At 38.2% G+C, this 25,715-nt stretch overlaps 1 protein-coding gene across 11 annotated transcripts in view; it reads left to right on the plus strand.

The window, feature by feature from the left end:
- The window catches only part of Znf438 (zinc finger protein 438), a 148,830-nt gene that overhangs the window by 20,332 nt on the left and 102,783 nt on the right, over positions 1 to 25,715 (plus strand). For 5 of the 11 annotated variants that reach the window (XM_038334795.1, XM_038334787.1, XM_038334796.1 and 2 more), the window contains exon 2: positions 20,741 to 20,827. The exons of 3 other annotated variants lie outside the window; for them this stretch is intronic. The gene's annotated coding sequence lies outside the window, so the exon portion shown is untranslated. Of the gene's footprint in view, positions 1 to 16,694; positions 16,774 to 20,740; positions 20,828 to 25,715 lie in introns of all 11 variants that reach the window. 3 more of the 11 variants (XM_038334798.1, XM_038334788.1, XM_038334789.1) reach the window with 1 other exon arrangement.

The raw sequence follows: 25,715 nt of genomic DNA on the forward strand, positions 1-25,715 counted from the left end.
AGGATATCTGATATTTGACCTCCAGATTGGTCATGATCCACAGGTTGAGAACCACTACTCTAAAATCAATAGTGATCACTAATTCAGAGTTCATGGTAGCTTTTAAAAGCTTGACTCCTTGTGACTAGTAAAAACTGGTTGCTGTTTTATCTTTGTTGTTGGAATTGTTTTTAGCTGAATGTTAGTAAACAAGCACGGGAAATGGAGTATTTCATGTTTTCAGGGTGAACTTCTGGAAGCTTTACTTTGATTTCATGAACTAAATGGAACAGTCAAACCATTATTGTTATTAACTGATTTTTTTCCATTTGACATATCTGATACTGATGGAAAGCACTCATCATTGAACTTTGAATTTCTGTTTATGGAGCCAGCAAAGTAGCATCACTATACTTTGTGTAAATAAGATGATGTAAATAAGAGCAGAGTAAATTTGTTTAAAACTTACTTGATCTGGATGAAGTTATGCTTTATTTAGTATTGTGTAAAACACCTCTCTGCTTTTGTTACTTTCAAGTCTTTTTCATGCTTGTCATAAAGCAGTGAAGTGGCACGGGGTCTCCCTCTTCTGCAAGAGCACTGAGTACTGTCTGAGAGTGAGGTGTCAGTTGTGATCCAGAAATGTGAACTATTGCTCATATGTTTTAGATGTAATTGCATATTAGGAACTGAGTCTCCTACATGGCTCTATGGAGCCATGGCAGACTCTGAAAGTATATAAATAAGTCCTGACTAATTTTAATGCAGGTATATAAAAAACTCACAAGTGCAGTACTAGGTAGGACACTACAACAGTGGGAATAAGTTAGGACCATCTCAGGCAAACTAACACATCCAAATACTATCAGGCATATGTATTTTCAGAAGCTTTTGGAGCCTGCCTGTGAGTTGTTGAACACATGTAATCCCAGCAGTGGGGAGTTGTTGAACACATGTAATCCCAGCAGTGGGGCACTAAGGCAGGAGAACTGAGAGTTTGAGGTTAGCAAAGCCCTGTCTGAGTATAGTCAAATAGTTCCAACACCAAGCCCTTGGTTACTGTTTCCCACTGGGAAGTCTCTGCCCTTGGTGTGAATTGCTTGTGACTGTTAGTAACCTTCACAGTGTTATGCGTACGGAAAAGAATGTGAGGCGTCCTCCTTTGCCAGTTTTATTCATTGTGACATTCCTTTTCTTCTGGAATATTTTCTGTTCATCTTAAAACATTCAATAAATGTTATATTCTATTCATTTCAAAGTAAAAATTGCATTAGTAATAAGCAATTATTTTCTCTTAAATTAGTCCTTTTGTTTTCTTACTATAAATATCACACAGTAATTAAAAGTGAAAGTGGAATATGAAAGTAGTTTTATGTGTACTTGATAAAGTATATTATCCGAATGAGTATAATTTAACTTTATATTATATTAGAGTTAATTTAAAATTTACTATATATCTTATGAGGATAAAAGCCTCAGAAAAATAGGCTAGTGAGAGCTTTTTTTAGTAGAGATATTCTTGGTACATTAAGTGATTTGGTATTCACTTCCTTAATATAACCCCAGCAGCACAGACAAACAATCAATAAATGGGACCTGTTTAAACTGAAAAGCTTCTGTAAAGCAAAGGACATGGTCAACAAGACAAAACAATAGCCTACAGAATGGGAAAAGATCTTCACTAACCCCACACCAGACAGAGGTCTGATCTCCAGAATATAAAAAGAACTCAAGAAATTCATCATCAAAAGAACAGATAATCCAATTTAAAAAATGGAGTACAGGCCTAAACAGAAAACTGTCAACAGAGGAATCTAAAATGGCTGAAAGACACTTAAGGAAATGTTTTACATCCTTAGTCCTCAGAGAAATGCAAATCAAAACAACTATGAGATTCCATCTTACACCTGTAAGAATGGCCAAAATCAAAAACACTGATGACAACTTATACTGGAGAGGTTTTCGGGTAAAGGGAACATTCCTGCATTGCTGGTGGGAATGCAAGCTGGTACAGCCCCTTTGGATGTCAGTGTGTCAATTTCTCAGAAAATTAGGAAACAGTCTTCCTCAAGACCCAGTAATACCACTTTTGGGTATATATCCAAAGGATGCACAATCGTACCACAAAGACATGTGCTCAACTATGTTCATAGCAGCATTGTTTGTCATAGCCAGAACCTGGAAACAACCTAAATGCCCTTCGACCGAAGAATGGATAAGGTAAATGTGATACATTTACACAATGGAGTATTACACGGCAGAAAAAATAATGACATCTCAAATTTTGCAAGCAAATGGATGGAGCTAGAACACATCATTTTGAGTGAGGTAACTCAGATACAGAAAGACAGTTATCACATGTACTCACTCATAAGTGGTTTTTAAATATAAAGCAAAGAAAACCAGCCCACAAATCACAATCCCAGAGAAACTAGACAACAATGAGGACCCTAAGAGAAACATACATAGATCTAATCTACATGGGAAGTAGAAAAAAACAAGATCTCCTGAGTAAATTGGGAGCATGGGTACCTTGGGAGAGGGTAGAAGGGGAGGGGAGATATCTCTGTCAATTCTAGTTTTGGAAGTTGCTTAACAATGCACTTCCTGTTTATTTACATAATATTATATCCTTTTGGAGTCTTTGATAGAGTTGAAGAATAGATAGTTATAGTTTTCCTTAGTTATGATAAAAGATAAAGTAGATATAAATATTGTAATTATTATTTTTACTTGATATCTGTTTTGTTATATGTAATTTTACTATGTTAAAGTTAAAACTTTTTATATAAACACAAAAAAGGAAATTGTATTGGAAGTCCTTCTGTGTATGTGTTGCTTTTATTAGTTAATGAATAAAGAAGCTGCTTTCGGCCAATGGCTTAACAGAATATAGCCAGTAGGCAGAATCAGGAGGTGCCAGGTAGCCCCTCCAGAGACAGATGCCCGATGGATCTTTACCTGGTAAGCCGCAGCTACGTGGCAATACACTGATTAATGGAGATGGGTTAGTTTAGGATATAAAAGTTAGCTAGAAATATGTTTAAGCTATTGGCCAGACAGTATTGCAAATAATATAATTTCTGAGTAGTTATTTTGAGTCTGGGCTGCTGGGAAACACACAAGGGGCCTCCTATTTCATTCCTCCTCATCAATTTTAATCCCTTTCCCCTTCCCACCAACCCCTTCATCCTAACAGATGGTGCTCCCATTTTCTCGTCACTTTCATTTTGTTTGTGGCCAGCTGCATTTGCTAGGGTTGTCTGCTTGTATATGGACAGGGTCTTGTACAACCGAGGGTGGACTCAGACTCAAGTTCTTCTGCATCAGCTTCCTGGGTGCTGTAGTTACTGCTGTGTGTCAGTATGCCAGCAAGAATACTTAAATCCTTGTTTCCAGGACTGGAGTGCCTTGGTGTTCTTGTAGAGGACCTGGGTTTGGTTCCCAGCACCCACATCAGGCATCTCACAACTGCCTAAATCCAGTAGCAAGGGTTTAATGCTCTCTTCTGGCTGCTGTGGTCACATTTGTCTACATGTGTGCACTTAGTGCTCATTCAGATGAACAAGAAACACAACTAAACACAAGTAAAATTTCTTTTTAAATTCTTGTTTCCATTGTGTTTGAGGTTGTTTTTTTTATTAATTTTTTAAGTTTTAGCTTTGCTTAATGCAGTTTAAAATTTTTAATTTAAGAGTCAAGAATCATATGAGGTTGGGATTGTTCTTAGCATGTTTAAGGCCCTGGACTGCATCTATCCCTGTGCCAAAAAGTAAAAATAAATGAAAAAAAGGAGGATCAGATGACTGCCTTTTAATTTTTCTAAATGTTTAAGAATTTTACTTTTTGTTTTTTCTTGATATGGATCTGAGGCTTTAATCACAGAGAGTTATTACATTGTAATTTTGATAATTATTTTTTTCATTGCTTTTTCTATGGGCATAAAGATTATGAAACTCTAATGTTGTTACAAGTTTAAATTTAATTTCTAGTTTTTCCAAATAGATGTTAAAATAAGCTTTACGAAAGTTGTTAAAAATGTGTTCTTATACCTTACTAGTCCTCAGTATATTCATAATCTGTTCCTGTGTTATATCTTCAAAAGATCATTGTTTTTCTTTTTTGTTGCCCACCTTCATGCTGTTTCTTTTCACATTAGACTAGAAAAATAAGTAGAAAAAGATTTGGAATTAAAAGTTTGCATTTGATATTTTCTATAGTGAAGTATTAGGTCTAGAATGTGTTTGGGTTGTCAGAATGATGGGAGTGGATGAGAAGCAGTACCAGTTACTTCATAAATCTGTGGACTTGTTTCTGTGGTGTCTCTTCCAGTATCATCCTTGAGATAGCACTGTGCCCAGCTTATGTCCATGTCTGAACCCTAGAAGGCCCATTCCTGGCTGCTCTTAATTTGTGATTTGGTGACCTGATTTGTCCCTGCTTTATGAACCTAGATCTAGATGATCTGAAGGAAAAGGAATGGGATGAAAAGTCAGCTGTGGCCTGGAGAAAGGAGGAAAGTTAGAATTTTAAAAAGTGGTACCAATATGATGGAGCCAAGTTAAGAAGTTAGGAAGAGCCTAAGAGAAGAGAGTTTTCATTACAGCAACCTTCAGGACATTCAGCTTGTTAGAGTGATTTTAAGTAGACATCTTTTGGCTTGTTTTTAAAATCAAGTCTTATTTGACTTTCTGTGTGTGGCTTATTAATGTACACAACTTAAAGGGAAAAGGTAATCTTTTTATATAGAACTATTTTGATTTATGGTTTCCTGGACTTTGAAACCCTCCTCTTCCTTGATTAAATGTGTCCAGTGGTTTTAAAACTTCATAAAATTGTGGTTATGACCCTTTCTGGTACAAGCGAGTATTGTTAATACAACACTAGGGAGGCCACTAAGAAGATTGTTGAGCATTGTGTAACAACTGTGAATGGCATGGCTAAAAGAGAGTGAGCTTTAGAAACTGAGATCATCAACAAGCAAATATATTTTGCTAAAATGTGAGACTGAGACTAATAATGAAACCAAAAGTGTATAAGGTAATTCCTTTTAAAAAGATAAAATGCTTTTGCTTTTTTATAAAGAATTATAGATCAGACCAACGTTTCCTTGCATGACCCTTTTATCTTCCCAAGATCATTTTGTCATTTATTCTTTCAAATCATGTAACACCTGTATACACATGCACACACAGAGCACACGGAATAGCAGTTTTGTTTTAAATATATGGTGTCAGTTGCTGCTTCATTTAATAAGACCATTTGTCCTGTTTTGATTTTCCTACTCTAGATATCACTAGTAGCAAGTAGCATCTGGTATCTACTGCATGGTGGTCCCTATGTATTAGGGCAAGACATGTAGCCGTCTTCATAAAGTTTAGTCTTAGAAGCTGCATAGAAACCTTGAGATAACTGATCTACAGAGAGAGTTCCAGGATAGGCTCCAAAGTTATACACAGAAATCCTGTCTTGAAAAAGAAGCAACAAACAAAACACCAACATTAACAAAAACAAACAAAAACACCAACAAACCCAAAAAACCTCGAGATGTACAATTCCACCTTCATCTTCCTTTTCCTTTATAATACTACATTAGTAATGCTGGAAACTTTGCATCTTAAGACTAAAATTTTAGGATGCTTTTTTATAAAGTAACATGAAAGCAGTAAGGAAGCTTAAGGGGTTGAGTGTGGATTTGGGATTGGGAAAGGAATAAATAAAATATTTTCTTTGGAATGCTATAGTGAAACTTGATATTGCATATCCTAATTAAAGTTTTCTTTTTTAAATGCCTTTTAGAAATTGGTAACAGGCCGGGCAGTGGTGACACACGCCTTTAATCCCAGCACTTTTGGAGGTAGAGGCAGGTGGATCTCTGTGAGTTTGAGCCAGCCTGGTCTACAAGAGCTAGTTCCTGGACTGGCTCCAAAACAACACAGAGAAACCCTGTCTCGAAAAACAAAACAAAGAAAAGTTGGTAAGAAGAGAGTTTTTTGTTACTTGTATATTACTGGCCTTTGTCAGGTTCCAGGAGTCCAGTGTGTATGGAGCCAGAGGCTGGAGACAGGAAGGCTGTGATTCAGGAATGAGGTGGCAGCATACCTCATTCTGGGGAGGGATGCAACCCTGGGCATTTCCTCAATAGATGATAGCTTAGAAGCCTGTGCCTGTGATGGTAGCCTTATTTCAGAGACAGTTATAGAAAATATAAAGCTAGTTTGAAGGATGTTTGTTTCTGAAGGTGCCTTTGTTGTGGGACTTAGTCATACTGGTGTAAAGAGAGAAGTATTGCTGCAGAGGGATCTCAGAATTGTTCTAGGAACTGTTGGGAGAGAGTGGTATTAGGTAGACAAAAAAGTGTTTATAAAAGTACCTGGTTTGGGGGAGTTTGAGGAAATTTTGACATTCCATGATAAAGATTTTTAGTGAGTGGGCTAGCTGTCAGAAATGTCTAACTCCTCTCTGATGTTTAACCAATGACAGACTTAAAAAAACTGTTATACTGCTTTAACCAAGTGATAGTAGTAGTAGTAGTCACTCTAGACTGTGACCGGGTTGACATTTCATGGATGCATTGCTAAGAGTGCTGAAGCAATTCAGCACGCGGGGAAAGCATGAGCGCCATTGGCTTGGTTGTGTTTTTGGAATCACATGTCTGAGAGCCATCACTAAAGAAATTGATGATTGTTTACAGTAACTGAGAAGCCTGCAATTTCTACCTCACTTGCTACTTTCAGTCTCACTGTGCCATTTATTGTGTGAAAAAGTATGGATGGAAGTAATTAGTAGAAAAAAGCAAAACAAAACTGTGGGCCTTGAAGAAGGCTCTGTGCTGTGAAAGGGTCCTTTGGTTTTAATCTCGATTCGTCTGGATAGTTCTTGTGACTCTCCTTGGTGGTTTGCTTTGTCATCTCCATATTCACTTTCAGGTTTGGTTTGGTTTGCATGATTTTCATAGGAGATCATCTATCCTAAAGTTAAACCAGTGGGGAAAGTAAGATTTCTTTCAGAGGCACCTGTGGAGTTCCATTTGATATTTAAGCATAGCCATTTGGAAGGAGCCTTTCTCCCTTTTGTTTTGTTGCCCCCATCATTTGAAGAATATGTGTGTTTGTGCATGTTATGTTTAATTAGTATCTTTCAGTTGCATCTGTTCATTTAAACTGAGTACTTCCTCTTTGCCAAAAGCAGACACATTAGCAAGAAATCCCAACCAGGACCTTGTAACGATACCTAAGACCTGCACAGTCTCATCTGCTTTCTCAAATTAGCTAGAAATGTTTCAACTTTTTTAGCTAAGCAACTCTTTAAAATGGTTTATAATCAATGGAATTTTCAAGCTTCTGGCTTAGAATATTGAAGAAACTTTTACATAGAGTAGTTAAAGGATGGAATAAAATTGTCTGATTGGGTCTCTTATTATTTATTATGGAAAGAATGCTCTCCCTGAAGACTGAGTGGGAACAAGATGTCTAACTGTCAGCCAGGATGGAGGCCTATTTGTTGGTTAGCTTTCAGGTTCCATGTTCCCCCACTTGTGATGAGCCTGCCAGCTATCCCATCCCTCCCTTCCCACCCACACTTCTCATTTCTCTTGGATAAGGCCAGTGATACAGAGCATATGTGGCAGTTAGAATTAGAAGCCAATGTCTGTTTTCTAGAGAAGCACCATGTCATCATGTCATTGTAGATTTATGCTCTGCTCTCATGCGTCTGGATAAAACGCCTCCTTCTCTTTCCTGTCCACTCTGATCCTGGCTTGTGTATATTCAAGCAGTAGGACTCCATTTATCACAGGCAATAGGAAGAAGCTCAAAGATAGAAAAGGGTTACTGTTCACATTTCCTGTGCAGCTCCCTCTGATCTTCCTGAACTGTAATTCCTTCATGATGTTAAACGTTCCCAGGCTCCTTTAACCTTCTTGCCTGCTTGTACTGGCCAAGTTTGTCCCAAGTGATTATGTAGGCGAGCAACCTCCTGTTTCAAGAGTAGCAATCGCTTTCTCCATGAGATGGGCCATGCTCCCTGCTTTGCAGTTCCAGAAAGAAGCCTTGATTTAAACAACAGAACAGTAACATACTAATTTGTAAAATTGGTATCTAACAACTGTTTGTTGTCAGAGTGGTAGTTCAGCCTGTCTTGATCCAGAATGTTTATGTTTGAATGCAAACACATTGTCTTTTAGATTCGACATTCTTCCTCCTAAAGCCACCTTAGAGAAATGGGTTTCAATTTAAAGGAGCACATTTTGACCTTTCCATCACACTTTTAGCCAGTTATCCAGTCAGTCAGTTATCCAGTCAGTTATCCAGATACAAAGTGGCAACACTCCCAATTTTTTGACAGTTCAAAAGAGCAGGTACTCACTTCCTTCCATCTTTCTAGTATACAGAAAGAGTATACAGCAGCCCATTTTGATTCCATGTATAAATACATGTACTTCTGTGGCTAGAAAATTGTAGTGAGAAGCGGCGGGGCCGGCTAGCTTTACACCCGAAATAATTACACGGAAACTGTATTTTTTTAAAACACTGCCTGGCCCATAGTTTTAGCCTCTTATTGGCTAATTTTTATATCTTTCTTTAACCCATATTTAGTTATCTGGGTAGCACCACGAGGTGTGGCTTACCAGGAGAGATCTTAACCTGCGTCCATCTCGGAGAGGAGCAGCATGGAGACTCCCTATGGCGAATGCCTGAAGCGTCTCCCTAACTCTACTTCCTTGTTCCCACAATTCTGTTCTGTCTACTCCACCTACCTAATTTTCTCTTAAAGGGCCAAGGCAGTTTTCTTTATTAATAATGAAAGTAACACATAAACACTCCTCCATCATTTCCCCTTTTTCTGTTTAAACAAAAAAGAAAGGCTTTAACTTTAACATAGTAAAATTACATGTAACAAAACAGTTATCAAGCAAGAATTACAGTTACAATATTTAGATCTATTTTATCTTTTATCATAACTAAGGAAAGCTATAACTAAACACATTTTTCCTAGACGAAACGTTACCCTGGGTATTCTACCATCATTTGCTTTCACAGGAACCCCTGGAAAGAAAAGTCGCCCCTATGTCAGCTGGAAACAATCTTGGATGACGACGCCCCCCTCCCAACAAAGTTTACCCTCAGACTTAGGGACACTAATTGGTGGCTGGTATAGGGTGGTCGGGTTGTGGAAGGCTTTATATGGACTCAGGGGTATAAATTATATGTATATCTATATGTATTAAAAAAAAAAGGGGGGGGGAGGGAGGGATTAACTGGTGATCTGAAGGAATAATTGATTTTTGTGAGTTATTGTTTTTCTTTTTTTTTTAAAAAAAAAAACTATATGAGTGTTGATTCTTGTATATTGATATATTAAACATTATATGAGAGTATGATACTACCTCTGTTTAAAACAATTGTTATATTGACATTGTTTACTATATTACAATGTACATCTCTACCTCTGATATTATTTATATAATGACATTGTTTACCATATTACACTGTACATTTCTACCTCAGATATTATTTATGTAAGGACCCTGTTTACATTTTAAAAATCATTGTCTTCATTTTTTTTGCACAGTTGTCTATTCTATTAGTCTTACAGTTACATAAGTGTTAAAAATTATATGTTGGTCATATTTATATTTAGGACAATCAGGTTTTTTAGACACATAGAGGTTGTATTTAGTATAGATAACATAATCTTCAACCTCTTTAAAAAACTGTAAAACATGGCCTTTAATCTAACTTACAGTTTTGTATTTATGAGACACAATCACTCCTGACAACAATGCTCTACTCCCAAAAAAACGTTGAGCACCAAAGACGCTCCACTGGGAGTTTGTCTTCTACTTGACAAAACTGGCCTTGGGGCAAAAAAAAGCCAATACCTCCATTACTGACTAAAGTACAAAATATCCATAAGTGGATAAAACAAAATTGTCTTATCTTGCCAAGACAGGATAGGATAGTTCTACTAAAGGTTCCTTGCCATTGTATAATGGTATGTCAGGTTTTTTCAGGCCTCAGCCAAAGTTGGTTGCCTCAACATTGCTATCAAGACTTCGTGTGGTTGCCCAGGTAGTCAATTGTCTCTGTCTTCTGTTACACATTTTAAAAGTTTCTCGTTTGTGCTTCCTGGTTGCTTTGATAAATTTACTCTCCTTCTCAGATCTTTGATGGGGTTAAAGATTAGATAATGGTAGCTACCTTCTAGATTATTTAGACTTCTCAAAGTAGAGTGATTAAAAAAATTCTTCGTTATATACTTCTCGCCTGATATTGTTTACTTTTTGTAATTTTATATGATCTGTTCCCATTGTATATAGTTATATTTGGTTTCTAAATCTGTCTTATTTAGACAAAAAAGGGGAGATGTTGGGGCAGCTGGCCCAATCCCTGCGTTCAGGGGCGTGGCTGCTCCAGCGGGGTAGCATTGCCCTTTAAATAGGATTGGGGGCCGGAAGGCAGCCCCGTTCTTGGCGCTCGCCCGCGCTCTCCTTCTGCTCCGTTGGACCCTTGGTTCTGTGAGTTCCCTTATCTCCCTTTGTATTAAAATTGAGTAATTATAAAAGGACTATTTTTGGTTATTTCCAATCTTCGCCGCATCAGAAAATGTTTTCTATCTTTGCCTTTCTCTGTTAAGCTTTAGAAGAAATTTAATGCCATGAAGTCTAAATGTGTCCTCAGTACAGCACGCACCTGTGACCATTCTGCCCCATCTCAGCTTTCACTATGGCATAGCTCTCTTGGCATATTGGCTCCCACTGCTTATAGCAGACCTTCCTTCTCTTTTAGCATCTTGGAGCCAAAGGACCTGGGAACAGAAGCAAAAGGAAAGCAAAGGAATTTCTAGAATGATGTCAGTTTGTTGTCACTTTGGCAAAATAATCTGTTTACAATGTAATAAACTGTTTGTAATGCAATCTACCCACAAGTGATCCAGTTTTATGTGGACATGGGTGGATAAGTCCTTAGATTTATTATGTTTGGATCTTTTAGGAGTCAACAAGCATGCTTGATGTTTCTCATTTGTCTTTAGTTCTATGGTATAATATAAAGCGGTTACATAATAGATATCAGGAACAGGGTTTTTGAATGGATGATACTGTAAATTGCTTTTTGTAGATTCTTTTTTTGTTTTTGTTTTTGTTTTTCAAGGCATGGTTTCTCTGTAGCCTTAGAACTTGTCCTGGAACTCACTCTGTAGACCAGGCTGGCATCGAACTCACAGAGATCCACCTGCTTCTGCCTCTCCAGAGCTGGGATGAAAGGCATGCATCACCATTGCAAGGTGCTTTTTGTAGATTTTTGACCCATACGTGCATATTTATGTATAGTTTTATTTCTGCTGCCCTCACCCTTTCTTAGCTTCAGATGGTAGACACTGCCCAAAATCCTTTTGCCATGAAACAGTTAATTTTATCCCAACATTCTGCACCCAAAGTTGTTAGGTGATCTGTAGTTTGCTGGCCTAGTCAGGATACTGCTTTCTCTACCACAGAAAACAAAACGAAACAAGGATGTAGTGAGCAGTTACTTCAGATACAGCCTATGGCTGTTTCCCAAGCTATGAACAAATTCACTGTTTTCACAACAGAAAGCACAAATTTCTCCCAAGGATGAACTGTTTCTTGGGAAAGCACTGAATAGCAATACCAGTAAACCAGCAGGCATTGTCTGAACACTGATTGAGCACTGTGCCTCCCAGTTTGGTCACCCCAAGAATATGAGAAATCTTATTCCTCCATCTAAGGTTCCTTAGACCTTTCAGTAGATGGTCCAGTCTAAAGGTAACTAACCTAAAGTAAATCAGGTATGATAGTGTGCAGAGTGAGAGACTGAGGGAGGAAAGTCTTTTGGACTAGGGTGAAGGAGTGGTGAAAGATTTGTAGAGGAAGTGCGACTATGACATTTAACAAACAGTGTGGTCTAGTTGTAAAGAAGTGGGACGCCATTTATAAGCACATACGTGCCCTGCTCCCTGCTAGACTTCTCTCCATTTCAACTTACTTGCTCTTTTTTTCTGCAATAGAATTCAGAGAAGCCTCTTGCCCATGACATAGTTCCTTTAGCTACCTTAGCATGGGTTCAATAGAAAATCCATCTCACATCTTCTTCCCAGTTTAACATTGTGCAGAAAGCTAGGAAGAAATATTGGGAAGTAGAATTTATGATTACATAATGGTCCATCTAACCTCACTAGCAAGATCAACTGCACACAGCTGAGTGACGTCTTGATTTGAATTTGAGCATAAAAAGTATTTCCAAATTCACTACTTTTGCATATATATGGAGCTGAAGTCATTATAAATGTAATTCCCTATGATTTTTATTCACTTCTGATTCTTTTATAATAAGCAATTCTTGTATTAATCTCACTAAATATTTAGTTGTACTTTTTGCTTTTGTAAAACAAATTTAATTTTTTCTCTTGAAACCCTTAATTGTATTTACTTGAAGAAAGCAAACATACCTAGTACATTTAATTTTAGCATCAGACTTTGCAAATGGATGTTTCCATTACTTGGTCACAGGGACAGCAGCACAGAGACCACACCTGGCTCTTAGCACTAACACACTCAGACCATCTACTGCTTTGGTTTCTAGGTCTGCTGCCAGGAACAAGTTTACATAGCCTGTGCCTGCTTCTAGATATGCCCATTGTCCAATTGCATGTGTTGCTGCCAGTGAGATATGAACCATTTAACTTCCCACACTGTTTTGTAATGATCTGGAGTCTTTCAAGATGTCAGTTGGTATTCCATGATTAAAGGGTTTGTTGGCTAATTTTAGGGGATTTGAAAGTAATCATAGTGTGCTTTTTTTTTTTATAGCCCAGATTTCCTGCATTCAAGCTTGGACACACCCACTCTATCCTTCTAATTTCTTTTCTCTCTTCTTTAGAAATGCTTATTAAAAATCTCATGCAGAGCAGGTTTCGAAGTGTCTCACACACACTGCACATGTTTGCATATATACACAGTGTCACTGAAGCTTGTCATGTTGCTCTCAATGGTAGCATTAACCCAGCATGTGAAAAGTTATCTCCACGGCAACAGAGGGGCAGGTTGAGATGGTAGGAGACAGTAGAGAGATAGGTTTTTTTGTTTTGTTTTGTTTTACTGTTTCTATATGTTTTTTCCTTTAAATTCCTTTTGTGACCTTAAGATTAAAAAGTAAAAGAAAAATCTTACTTTTAAAAGATTACTTACTTAAAACTTTTATAAGTACTAGCTTTTTCTCTGTCATCAGTAAACTCACTTTGTGTAGAAAACACAAACATTTGTAAATAGCTGTGTCTGAAATCAATTTTCCATGTGCAGTAAAGGAAACCTAATTGATAAAATTTTTGTCTTACACTGTGCCACCAAGGTATCTTACAGACACTTCATGGCTGCTGTCAGTGCACTGTGCTCTTCCCTTCTTGTATGTTCATCATGGGTATGAGGGAGCAGGTGTATCTTACTGTGGCTGTGGCTGGAATCCAGCAGGCACTTCATCACAAGTTCACAGCCATTCCTAAAGAATTTGTTAGTGCTGGTTACTGTCAGGTCCTTTGGGGATTTTTATTTGTTTGTTCTTACATAACTTACTAAATTTGTTCTTTGACAGAGTTCATAGATGTATATAGTATACTATGATTATATCCCTCAGCATCTCTAGATCCCTTTAAGTTCTTCACCCCTCTCTACAAGTCCCTTTCTGCCATTCAAGATTTTTTTGTTGTTTTGTTTTGTTTTGTGACTCACTGAGTTTAACTGGGGTTAGTAGTGTTATCATGGGTGTATTAGTCAGGATTCCTTAGAGGAACAGAACTTACAGAATGCACACACACACAAAGATTTATTTATTTGAATGGCTTACAGGCTGTGGTCCAGCTAGTCCTACAGGCTATCTACTGATGGGAGGTCTAAGAATACAGAAGTTGTTCAGTCTGCAAGCCTCAATGTCTCAGCTGGTCTTTGGTATCTGCCAGAATCCTAAAGAAGTAAACTCTAACACCATTAAAGGGATGGGCATTTTAGCAAGAGAGAGAACAACCTTGTAAAGAGAGAAAAATTGTCCTTCTTCTATGCCATTATATAGGCTATCAGCAGAAGGTATGGCCCAGATTAAAGGTAGATTTTCCCATCGCAAAAGATCTGGATTAAAGGTGTATCATCTCACTTCAAAGATCTGGATTAGAAATGGGTTATCCCACTTCAAGTGATTTAATTAAGAAAAAAAAATAATCCTCACAGGTGTGCCCAACATTTGGCTTTTAGATAATTTCTAGATGTAGTCAAGTTGGCCACCAAGAATAGCCGTCATAATGGGTGGAGTTGAGCTGTCCACTGAAGCAGGGTAAGCCCACTAATGAGTAGACAACTGAGGATAATGGGACCCTTCTTCCAGAACCCATCAGTAAGCAGTGCTTTATCAGGTAGGGTAGGGCTCCATGAACCTTTCCTGTGTCCACAATTGAGTATTAAGGCCTAGTCTTGTGCAGGCCTATTGCAATCAGCTGAAGCTGCTATGATGTCATGTTTACATTGACTGTGTTTTGCCTACAAGATAGCATCCCTCAGCCCTTCTCACCATCTTTCAGCTCTTACATTCTTTCTTCCCCTTCTTCCTAGATATCCCCTGAGTCTTAGTCCTGTTTGGGGCTGAACATCAGTTGTCACTTTTCTCAGCACATTGGTCAGCCATGCATCTTTTAATTCACTACCATTAATGACATAGAGAAGTTATTCTGAGAGTAACATTTGCTAGACCCTGAGCAGCTGTTTAAAATATTATCTCTTAAGAGAACTATATATTTTTTAATTATTTTATTTTTTGAGAGTATAATATAATTATCTTTTTCCCTTACCTTTCCTTTCTCCAAACCTATCCATCTACCTCTCTTTGCTCTTTTTCAGAGTCATAGCCTCTTTTAAATTAATTGTTGTTTTATACACACACACTTACACTTTTTTCCTGAATAACAACCTGCTAATCAAAATAGTCAAAAATAACTTTAAAATATACCTTAGTAATTTTTAAATTTGAATATCAGCCCTAAGAAAAGATTTTAAGTGATAATCATAAATAGTATAGTTTGTTAATTGCATTTCTTTCTTCTAAATCTCCCAATTTTTAGAAACTTATTTTCTTCCACCATCTTCCTGAAATTTCTAGGATCTCAAGTGATCATTGAGTTTATCTCAGTCTACTTTATTCCCTGAAGAGACAGAACAGGGCAGCCCCACACCCTTTTTGCCTTTCTTTCATTGGTAGATAGCAGTCTTGTGTGGGATTCCATCCTTACATAAATAAACCATTTACGAGATGAGCAGACTCCAGCTCACAGCAGTGCAAACATTCATAGAGACCATTCTGAAGTTGACCTTTTAGACAGATGAGTGCGCTGTGTCTGTTGGTCACAGATTGTGCTCTGATGTTCTAGAATAGAATTCTTAAGGCTAGAGTAAATGCCTCTGACTAGAAAGATAGTCTATTACAGTCCAGATCACCTGTGTTTATCACTGTGTGACAATGTTGATAATGGCTCTAGTTGTCAGGCTGGGGTGATTGATGGGGTCATTAATCTAGCTCCCACTCTGAAGGACATCATCATCAGTGAGTTTTTAAAAATATTTTACTTCTGTTGCAGTTGTGCCAGTTTCTTCTCATCTTGGTTACTATAGTAACAAAAGAGATTTCTTTCCCATGGAGTCCTCTCATAGTATCTCGTCCATACGCTAGTATATAAATAACCACGTTCATTTAGAGATCATGTGTTTATGTGTGCATATCATGTAGGGGTGTGTGTGAGTGCCTGTAGCACATGTGTGAAGGCCAAGGGAAGACATTAGGTTTTGTACTCTATCATTCTCTCCCATGTTCTTTAAGCCAGGGTCTCTTACTGAATCTGGAGGTACTGTAGCCACTGTACTGGAGTCATGAGCCCAGGAAGTCCTCTTGACTGCAGTGCCAGAGCTGTCTTTGTCTGCCATTGTGCTGCAGTTGTAGGCCAACTTTACACCTGTGTCCAGCTTTTTACTTGAGTGCTGTGATCCAGCCCGATAGCTATGCTTTTAAAATATAAAATTGAGTATGATTTTTAGCTGAAAACTTTTGTGACTTATTGTAGGTATAAATTGAAGCCCCATGTGCTAATTCTAGTATTTAACTCCTTAACTATAACCTCAACCTACATCCACCCCTACTGCATTAACTGCCTGTAAGCCTCCTGTTGCCCACCTGTATCTTCTTCCCAGAACGCAGAGCCTTCCCTCATTTTCTTGTAGAAATTAAAGTCCCAGAAGCCTTGTATTATTTGTAGCGCTGACTGACCTACCTAGTAGACTCTTTCCTGCCTGTCTGTCTGGAGGTTTGTGAGATTCTTGAAAATGGAACTTCCTCTTAGTCAGCCCTGTGTTCACCAGGACAGTGACTAGAGCTCCGGTGTTTCTCTTTAAAGCGTGCTTCAATATTAATAAACATTTTCTCTAAGTTTTATTATTCTGAAGTGAAATAAATGAAGAGCAATATTATATATCTCACTTTTCAAACTCTCTGAGCAGGTTTTAGGGTTTTATTTTAGGTTCTTAAATGACTCATAGTATGACAAATGTCAATTTTATAGTGCTTCATATAATTTTTATTACTTTTCGGGTGCAACTATCTAATTAGTTTCTGTAAGGTACTTATCAATTCTTTCTGTTTTAATGCTTCCATTACATTTGTTTTCAGATAAAGATGAATGTCATGCATCATCCAATATGAATGTTTTGGAAGTTAGAAGACACTTGGCTAAGTCAGCTTACTTCATGTAAGTCTTAGCTATAGCTCAAGACAGACTTAAGAGCAAAAATGACTGACACATTTTCCATTTTGTGACTTTCAAATTTCTGAGTACCTTTTACTTCTCTTGTATGTGAAACCTCTCTTGGTAGGTCAATAACTTCTTAAATCCATGGTGCTGTTTTTAATACATAATATCTGTGATCTTCTGATGCCTGTGGTGGTTTCGGCTAAACCAAGCTTGCTGCTTCCTCTATGTCTTAAATCCCATGCGTATTAATTTTGTTTTGTGATAAAACATCATAATGAAGACAGCTTGTGCAAGAAACAGCTTGACTTATAGTCCCAGGGGGTCAGAGTCTATACAGCAAGGTGGAAGCAGTATGCAGGTGTGGAAGCTGGAGCAGGAAGCTATGAGTTCACACCTTGAACCACAAGCATAAAGCAGAGAGAGAAAGAGCAGAGAGAGAATGTAGTGTGAAGCGGCGGGGCTGTGTCCCGCCACCCGGCCGCCAGCTAACTTTACACCCGAAATAATTACAATACTGCCTGGCCCATTATCTGTAGCCTCTTATTGGTTAATTCTCACATCTTCCTTTAACCCATATTTAGTAATCTATGTAGCACCACGAGGTGTGGCTTACCAGGAGAGATCTTAACCTGTGTCCATCTCGGAGAGGAGAAGCATGGAGACTCACTATGGCGACTGCCTGAAGCGTCTCCCCCACTCTACTTCCTTGTTCCCACAATTCTGTTCTGTCTACTCCACCTACCTAATTTTCTGTCTCTTAAAGGGCCAAGGCAGTTTTCTTTATTAATTAACCAATGAAAGAAACATAGACAGATAACTCTCCTCCATCAAGAGAAGGTAGGGGGCGGAGAGATGGAGAACACACTGAGAATAGTGAGGCTTTGACACCTCAGAGCCTGTTTCTGGTGGCATACATCCTTCAGCAAGGCCACACCTCCTAGATCTCTCCAAACAGTGGCACCAACTAGGGTCCTACTATTCAAATACATGAACCTTGGGGAGAGGGCCAGTATTCAAGCTGCCATACCAGGTAAAACCTTTATGAAGTTTCAGCTTCCACCTGGAAGTACTGGCTCTTCTTTCTCTCTCTCTGCTGCCTATAATGTTTGTTTGTATTCCTATGCTTTAACCATATAGCTTTGTGTGTGTGTGTGTGTGTGTGTGTGTGTGTGTGTGTGTGTGTGTGTGAAGTTTATATCTGCTATCTCCCTTCCTAGGTTAAGGTTACAAATCAAAATCCTTCCTAATTTTTGTTTCCCATATAGCATAGACTTTAATAGTGTTCATTAATACTCATTTAGCAAACTAAGAATGTACTGGATTTCTTCCCATCTTGCTCTCTGGCATTCATTCTCATGGATACTTTTGACCCGTGTTCATGGCAGCTAGTTATTCTTGTTATACTCTTCTGGTTGCTGTCTTAGCCTAGGAAAATACTGAACATAGTGCAATTAACAAGAAACAGTCAGTCCCAATCTCAGAAATAATCTTTATTGCAGAAGTTCATGTCTGACCTGTTGTTTGGAATACAGAAAACATTTTCCCACAAAAGCAATGTTACAAATAGTGGGTTTTCTCTCAGCCAGCACTCCCAGGACTGTTTAACCCAAAAGCACCAGTGCTGCTTCAACTCCAGGCAGCTGCCATGTATTATGCTGTTTTGTGGAGAAGCTGTACCTCTGTGTCTAGAAGGCTCTAGAGATGCGTCGTGAACTTTATGGGCTAAGCTGGAGCTCTGGGAGTCATGCTACTGGCTACTCTTCTTCCAATGCAACTTGGCTTTGGGGACTGTGTCATAGACATTGGCCTATAAGCTCTTGACACTAAACCACTGGTTCTCAACTTATGGCACGACCTTTTGGGGGTTGCATGACCCTTTGATAGGGATGGCATATCAGATATTCTGCATATCAGATACTTACATTATGATTCATAGGAGTAATAAAATTACAGATGTAAAGTAGCAATGAAATAACTTTATGATTGGGGGTCACCACATATGAGGACATGTTAAGCACATGTATTAAAGTATCACTTCTTTACACTGAGGGAGAAGCACTCTGGTTGGTCCTCCCCATGGTGGATTAGGATGGGCACAGATGTGTCCGTTTGCTTGAGAGGGCCGTTTGAAGCAGATGTAGAGAGATGAAGAGCTGTTTTACTATCCTTTCTGCTCATCCACACATAGCATAATACATATGCATGGGGAATATATAAACATGGAAATCATTCTATCTATAGGGAAAACACATTAATAGATATTTGATACCACGTCAGGTTTTGTGAACAAGTGATTATCATTTCTTTTTCTTAATATTTATTTATTTATTACATATACAATATTGTGTGTATGTCTGCAGGCCAGAAGAGGGCACCAGACCTCATTACAGATGGTTGTGAGCCACCATGTGGTTGCCGGGAATTGAACTCAGGACCTTTGGAAGAGCAGGCAATGCTCTTAACCACTGAGCCATCTCTCCAGCCCTGATTATCATTTCTATATGGACATAATGATGCTTCTAGTGAACAACATGTCACTGTGTGCATACACAGCCCTGAAAGGTGACAGCCTAGCTTGTCAGACTAAGAAAAATCTCTCCATAAATTTAAGAGAATATAATTTATTCAGTGATCATTAAGTGTTGCACTGATTTATGCTTAATACTGTTAAAGCTAGAGGCTAGGAAGTGTGAATAAGAGATGCTAGAGAAAGTTTACCTTCCCCTAGGGGCCTGAAATGCAGGGTTCAAGGTGTTAAAGAAGCATCCCCAGTAAAAGTGTCATTGCCATAAAATTTTTTACAGAGGAAATTAGTGTGTTTAGGATGCTCAGAATGGTAACCCCATTGTGATTGCCATGTTTCTAAAGATAGTGCTGGAGGTTCACTGGGTTTCAGAAGAATGGAGGAGCTGTAACTAGAGTTAGGGAAGAAATGGTAGTCTAGGGGATAGTCCGCCTGAGTAGAGGGCTAGAAGCAAGCAAGCTGCCACCACTGTCAACTGAAAGGAGATCAAGGGGATACAAACTGCAAAGAAACCAGTCAAAGTATCATTATTTGCAGATGATATGACAGCTGCCTATGGTAGAACAGGACCAGGTACAAAACTCATCTTTCTGTTTTCATTAGAATCCATCTAGATTTATACATGAAATTAGTTAGTAGTTTTATAAAAACACTACTTAATAACTAACTGATGTTTTTAAAACAAACAAAACAAAAACCAGGGTGCAGGTCAAATGAAACATATTTATGGAACAAATCTGGTTCCAGGTGGCATACCTGAGAACCTCTGCCTTACATGTTTTGTTGGCTTCTTAAGTCCATTCCTCCCTTGTTTGTCACTTGACCTGGCTCTAGTAGAGACAACTGCCCATTTGACCTAGGAAGCAGGCAGTGTTAGCGTTAGGAGTCAGGATGGAGTTAGCATTTCAGGACCGGGGAGTGCTACTTGCCATGGACTGGTGTGGCAATAATAGGTGGGAAAATTAGTTAAGTGCTTCAGTCTTGGCAATTCAGAAGTGCCATCCAGATTTCTTAAAGCTGCAAGTCTCAGAATCTTACCTCAGAACTGTTTCTGAGGCATGGGTTATCAAGCTGTTTATCTTTTAAAGTTCCCCTACTAGTTTTGATATTAGCTAAGATAGAAAACTCCTGGATTTGAAGTATTGGCCAAACTTAGGAGAGCCAGAAATGCCCTGCCAAGGAGGTGAGTCTCTGTCCCTCTGTAAGTAGAGAGTCAGCGTTCAGATGTTTCTGCTACAGGTGTCATGATCAAATTGGAATGGAAGAGAAGTAAGAAACAACTTGACTTAGAGTTTGTGTTAGAAAAGGAGAGGAGTCACATTTTAAAGTGTACTTGGATATGTGGGAGTTGATGATATGAGCCGTGACCCTAGCACAATTTGTATCATAAACTGATTATACAACCTCATCCTCATTAATTTGATCTCTTTTCTCTTACAGCCTGGCAACTTCAGCAGTAATTTCAGCCAGTTTGCATTTAATGGAAGAAGACCATTGTCTGCTCATGTACATGTCTAATGCATAATAGTAAGTGAGGTTATGTGTATGAGAAATATGACCTTTAACATAATCATTATAAAGCATTTAATAACCTCCTACATATGCAGTAACACAGCCCCAGTCCTGCAGGATCATTTCAGTAGTCAGAGTCATGTGTATAAGGAAGTTGTTGGCATACCGTTCTCCAGTATTAAATTGAAATTTGAAGCAGCATTCTAAGTCATGCTGTGCATTTTGGTTAGTTAAAATGGGAAATCACTTACTTTTCTAATGACAGATCTGTGTTTGTTTCCCAGCTTTAGCACCTGTCTTCCTTTTGTATGAGCTTTTCTCCCCACACATATTTGTGACTGGTGCAGCCCCTAGCTACAGACTTTCCAAAATTAGTGTTAATATTGCATGTTCTCAGCACTGGTGAACCAGAATGCAGTGCTTTGCTTTTACCACCTCCCTGGTCAGAGTATTTTCTGCCATTAGCACTTATGCTGTATCAAGTATGTCATATGCCCATTGCGAATGAGGATAGTAAGGTACTAAGGAGCAGTGTGATGTACTGGAGTTAATGTCATCAGTCTCTGAACTATTGTGCCTGTAACTTGAAGGTTTAGAACAAATTCACCTTTTTGTAAAAATTTTCATAAAATTGCTTTCAAAAATGTTTTCAGGTTTCTGGGAAATGTTAATGGTTTTCAGGGTAGAATGAGCTGAGTGATAGTTACAACTTCTCTAATCCATCTGTGTTCCCTTCACATGTACATGAAAGAGGCGAGAAATTTGGGGCACCCATTACATTGTAAGGACAGTGTTAGGAATCTGGTTGTGGTGATCCTGAGACATGCTGAGCTTATGCTGGAGACTTACATAAAACCTTTATCTGTTTAAGATTCAGTCTCCATTGGGTAATAGCTGGCAAAGTAGAACTATTTAGACTTCAGATCTAAATCTAAAAGAGTACACTTCCTCAGTCATGCTCCTGAGAGTTTGTGACTCCTCTGGATCTACCACACCAGTCCATGGCAAGTAGCACTCCCTGGTCCTGAAATGCAAACTCCATCCTGACTCCTAACGCTAACACTGCCTACTTCCTAGGTCAAATGGGCAGTTGTCTCTACTAGAGCCAGGTCAGGTGACATGCAAGGGAGGAATGGACTTAAGAAGCCAACAAAACATGTAAGGCAGAGGTTCTCAGGTATGCCACCTGGAACCAGATTTGGTTTATAAATAGGTTTCATTTGACCTGCACCCTGGTTTTTGTTTTGTTTTAAAAACATCAGTTAGTTATTAAGTAGTGCTTTTTAAAAAAAAAAAAAAACTACTAACTAATTTCATGTATAAATCTAGATGGATTCTAATGAAAACAGAAAGATGAGTTTTGTACCTGGTCCTGTTCTTCCATAGGCAGCTGTCATATCATCTGCAAATAGTGATACTTTGACTGGTTTCTTTGCAGTTTGTATCCCCTTGATCTCCTTTAAGTTGACTTCTTGCTCTAGTTAGAACTTCAAGTACTATAGTAAAGAGAGAGAGAGAGAGAGAGAGAGAGAGAGAGAGAGAGAGAGAGAGAGAGAGAGAGGGGAAGGACAGCCCTGTCTTATCCCTGGTTTTAGTGGAATTGCTTTGAGTTTCTCGGCATTTATGTTGATGTTGGGCATAGGCTACTATAAGTTGTATTTTTTATATTTAAGTATGTTCTTTGTATTGCTGATTTCTCTAAAACTTTTATCATGAAGGGGTGTTGCATTTTGTTGAAGGCATTTTCAGCATCTGATGAGATGATCATGTGGTTTTCTTTTTCTTTTTTACTTTGTTTATATGGTGGATTTCATTGACAGAATTTCATATGTTGAACCATCCCTGCATCTCTAGGATAAAGGCTGCATGATTATGATGGATGATCTTTTCAATGTTTTCTTGGATTCAGTTTGCTAGTATTTTATTGTTTATTTTTGCATCAATGTTCATGAGGGAAAATGGTCTGTAATTCTTTTTTGTTGTTGTTGAGTCTTTCTGTGGTCTGGATTTCAGGGTGCTGTGGCCTCATAAAATGAATTTGGCAATGTTCCTTCTCTTTCTCTTTTGTGGAATAATTTGAGGAGTATTGGCATTAGCTTTCTTTGAAAGTCTGTTAGAATTCTGTGCTGATACTGTCTGGTACTGGGCTTTTTTGGTTGGGAGACTTTTTATGACTACTTCTGTTTCCTTTGGGACTATATGACTATTTAAATTATTTATCTGATCACGATATTACTTTGGTAAGTGGTATCTATTGAGAAAATTGTCCATTTTTTTAGATTTTCCAATTATTTGGAATACAGATTTTAAAAAATATGACCTAATGATTCTTTGGATTTCCTTGGTGTGGTGTCTGTTGTTATATCCCCCATTTTATTTCTGATTGTTGTTAATTTGGATATTCTCTCTTTACCTTTTAGTTATTTTGTCTAGTTGATTTCCAACTCTGTTTCCTTGATTCTTTGTATTATTCTCTTTGTTTCTCTTTTATTGATTTCAGCCCTCAGTTTATTTCTTGCTGTCTATTCCTCTTGTGTGTGTTTCTTCTTGTTCTAGAGCTTTCAGTGTGCTATTAAGTTGCTAGTATGAGTTCTCTCCAATTCCTTTATGTGCACACTCAGTGCTATGAATTTTCCTCTGAGCACCACTTTCATTGTGTCCAATAATGAAATTGGGTATCTTGTGCATTCATTATCATTGAATTCTAGGAAGTCTTAAATTTATTTCTGCCTTGACCCAGTTGTCTTTCAGTAGAGTTGTTCAGTTTCCATGAGTTAATTAGTCTTTCTATTGTTTCTGTTGTTGTTGATATCCAGTATTAGTCCCATGATGGTCTGATAGAATACAATGGGGGTATTCCGTTTTTCTTGTATCTGTTGAGATTTGCTTTGTGACAAAGTATGTGGTCAGTTTTGGAGAAAGTTGTGTGAGATGTTAAGAAGGTATTTTCTTTTGTGTTTGGGTAAAATATTCAATAGATATCTGTTAGGTCCATTTGGTTTATAACATCTGTTCCAATATTTCTCTGTTTAAGTTTCTGTCTGGAGGATCTGTCCACTGGTGATAGTGGAGAACTGAAGTTTCTCTCTATTGGTGTGTGAAGGTCAGTGTGTGATTTAAGTTTTATTAATGTTTCCTTTACAAATGCGGGTGCCCTTTTGTTTGGGGAATAGATGTTAAGAATTGAAATGTCATCTTGGTAGATTTTTCCTTTGGTGAGAATGAAGTGTCCTTCCCCATCTCTTTTGATTAACTTTGATTTGAAATCTGTTTTGTTAGATACTATAATAGCTATACCAACCTGTTTCTTGGGTCCATTTTTTTGAAAAATCTTTTTCTAATCCTTTACTCTGAGGTAATGTCTGTCTTTGATGTTGAGGTGTATTTCTTGTATGCAACAGAAGGATGGATCCTGTTTTCACATCCTTTCCAAAGTTAGCCTGTATCTCTTGGGGGTGGGAATTGAGTTCATTGATATTGATAGTAATGACCAGTGATTGCTAATTCCTGTTGTTTTATTGTTATTGTTGGTGATGGTAGTGATGGAGGAGGGTCATCTGTCTTTGTGTTACTTTCATTGGTTAATTAAGAAACTGCCTTGGCCCTTTGATAGGATAGAAAATTAGATAAGCCGAGTAAACAGAACAGAATGCTGGGAAGAAGGCAATGAGGCAGTCGCCATGACTCTCCTCTCTGAGACAGACGCAGGTTAGGATCGCCATGACTCTCCTCTCTGAGACAGACACAGGTTAGGATCTTTCCCGGTAAGCCACCACCTTGTGGTGCTACACAGATTACTAAATATGGGTTAATCAAGATGTGACAGTTAGCCAATAAGAGGCTAGAACTAATGGGCCAAGCAGTGTTTAAAAGAATACAATTTGTGTGTTGTTATTTCGGGTGTAAAGCTAGCCATGCGGGATCCTGGCAGGAACGCAGCCCACAATTCCTTCTACATGGTAGTATGTGTTTGTGCTTCCCTTCTTTGCTTTTGCTGATATGAGATCATTTCCTATGTTTTCATATGTATAGCTCACCTCCTTGGGTTGGAGTTTTCCTTTTAGTTACCTTCTGTAGGGCTAGATTTGTGGATAGATACTGTTTAAATTTGTCTTTGTCTTGGAATATTTTGTTTTCTCTATCTATGGTAATGGAAAATTTTGCTGGGTATAGTAGCTTGAGCTGGCATTTGTGGTCTCTTAGAGTCTGGAGCACATCTATCCAGGACCTTCTGGCTTTTAGAGCCTCTGTGGAGAAGTCAGGTGTGATTCTAATAGGTTTGCCTTTATGTGTCACTTGCCCTTTTCCCCTTACAGCTTTTTAATATTCTTTCTTTATTCTGTAGGTTTGGTGTTTTGATTATTATGTGCTGAGGGGACTTTCCTTTCTGGTCTAATCTATTTGGTGTTCTATAAGCTTCTTGTACCTTTATAGGCATGCATTTTAGGTTGGGAAATTTTTCTTCTATAATTTTGTTGAACATCTTTTCTAGAGCCTTTGAACTGGAATTCTTCTCCTTCTATTCCTATTATTTTTAGATTTTTGTCTTTTCATTGTGTCCCATATTTCCTGGATGTTTTCTGTCAGGAATTTTTTAGATTTAATATTTTCTATGAACAATGTATTTATTTCTTCTGTCACATTTTCAACACCTGAGATTCTTTATTCCATTTCTTATATTCTGTTGCTGATGCTTGTGTCTGTAGTTCCTGTTCACTTACCTAGATTTTTTATTATGTATACAATATTCTGTCTGTGTGTCTGCTTGCAGGCCAGAAGAGGGCATCAGATCTCATTACAGATGGTTGTGAGCCACCATGTGGTTGCTGGGAATTGAACTCAGGACCTTTGGAAGAGCAGGCAATGCTCTTAACCACTGAGCCATCTCTCCAGCCCCTTACCT

Source organism: Arvicola amphibius, chromosome 6 (genome assembly GCF_903992535.2).
Source record: "Arvicola amphibius chromosome 6, mArvAmp1.2, whole genome shotgun sequence".
Taxonomy (NCBI): domain Eukaryota; kingdom Metazoa; phylum Chordata; class Mammalia; order Rodentia; family Cricetidae; genus Arvicola; species Arvicola amphibius.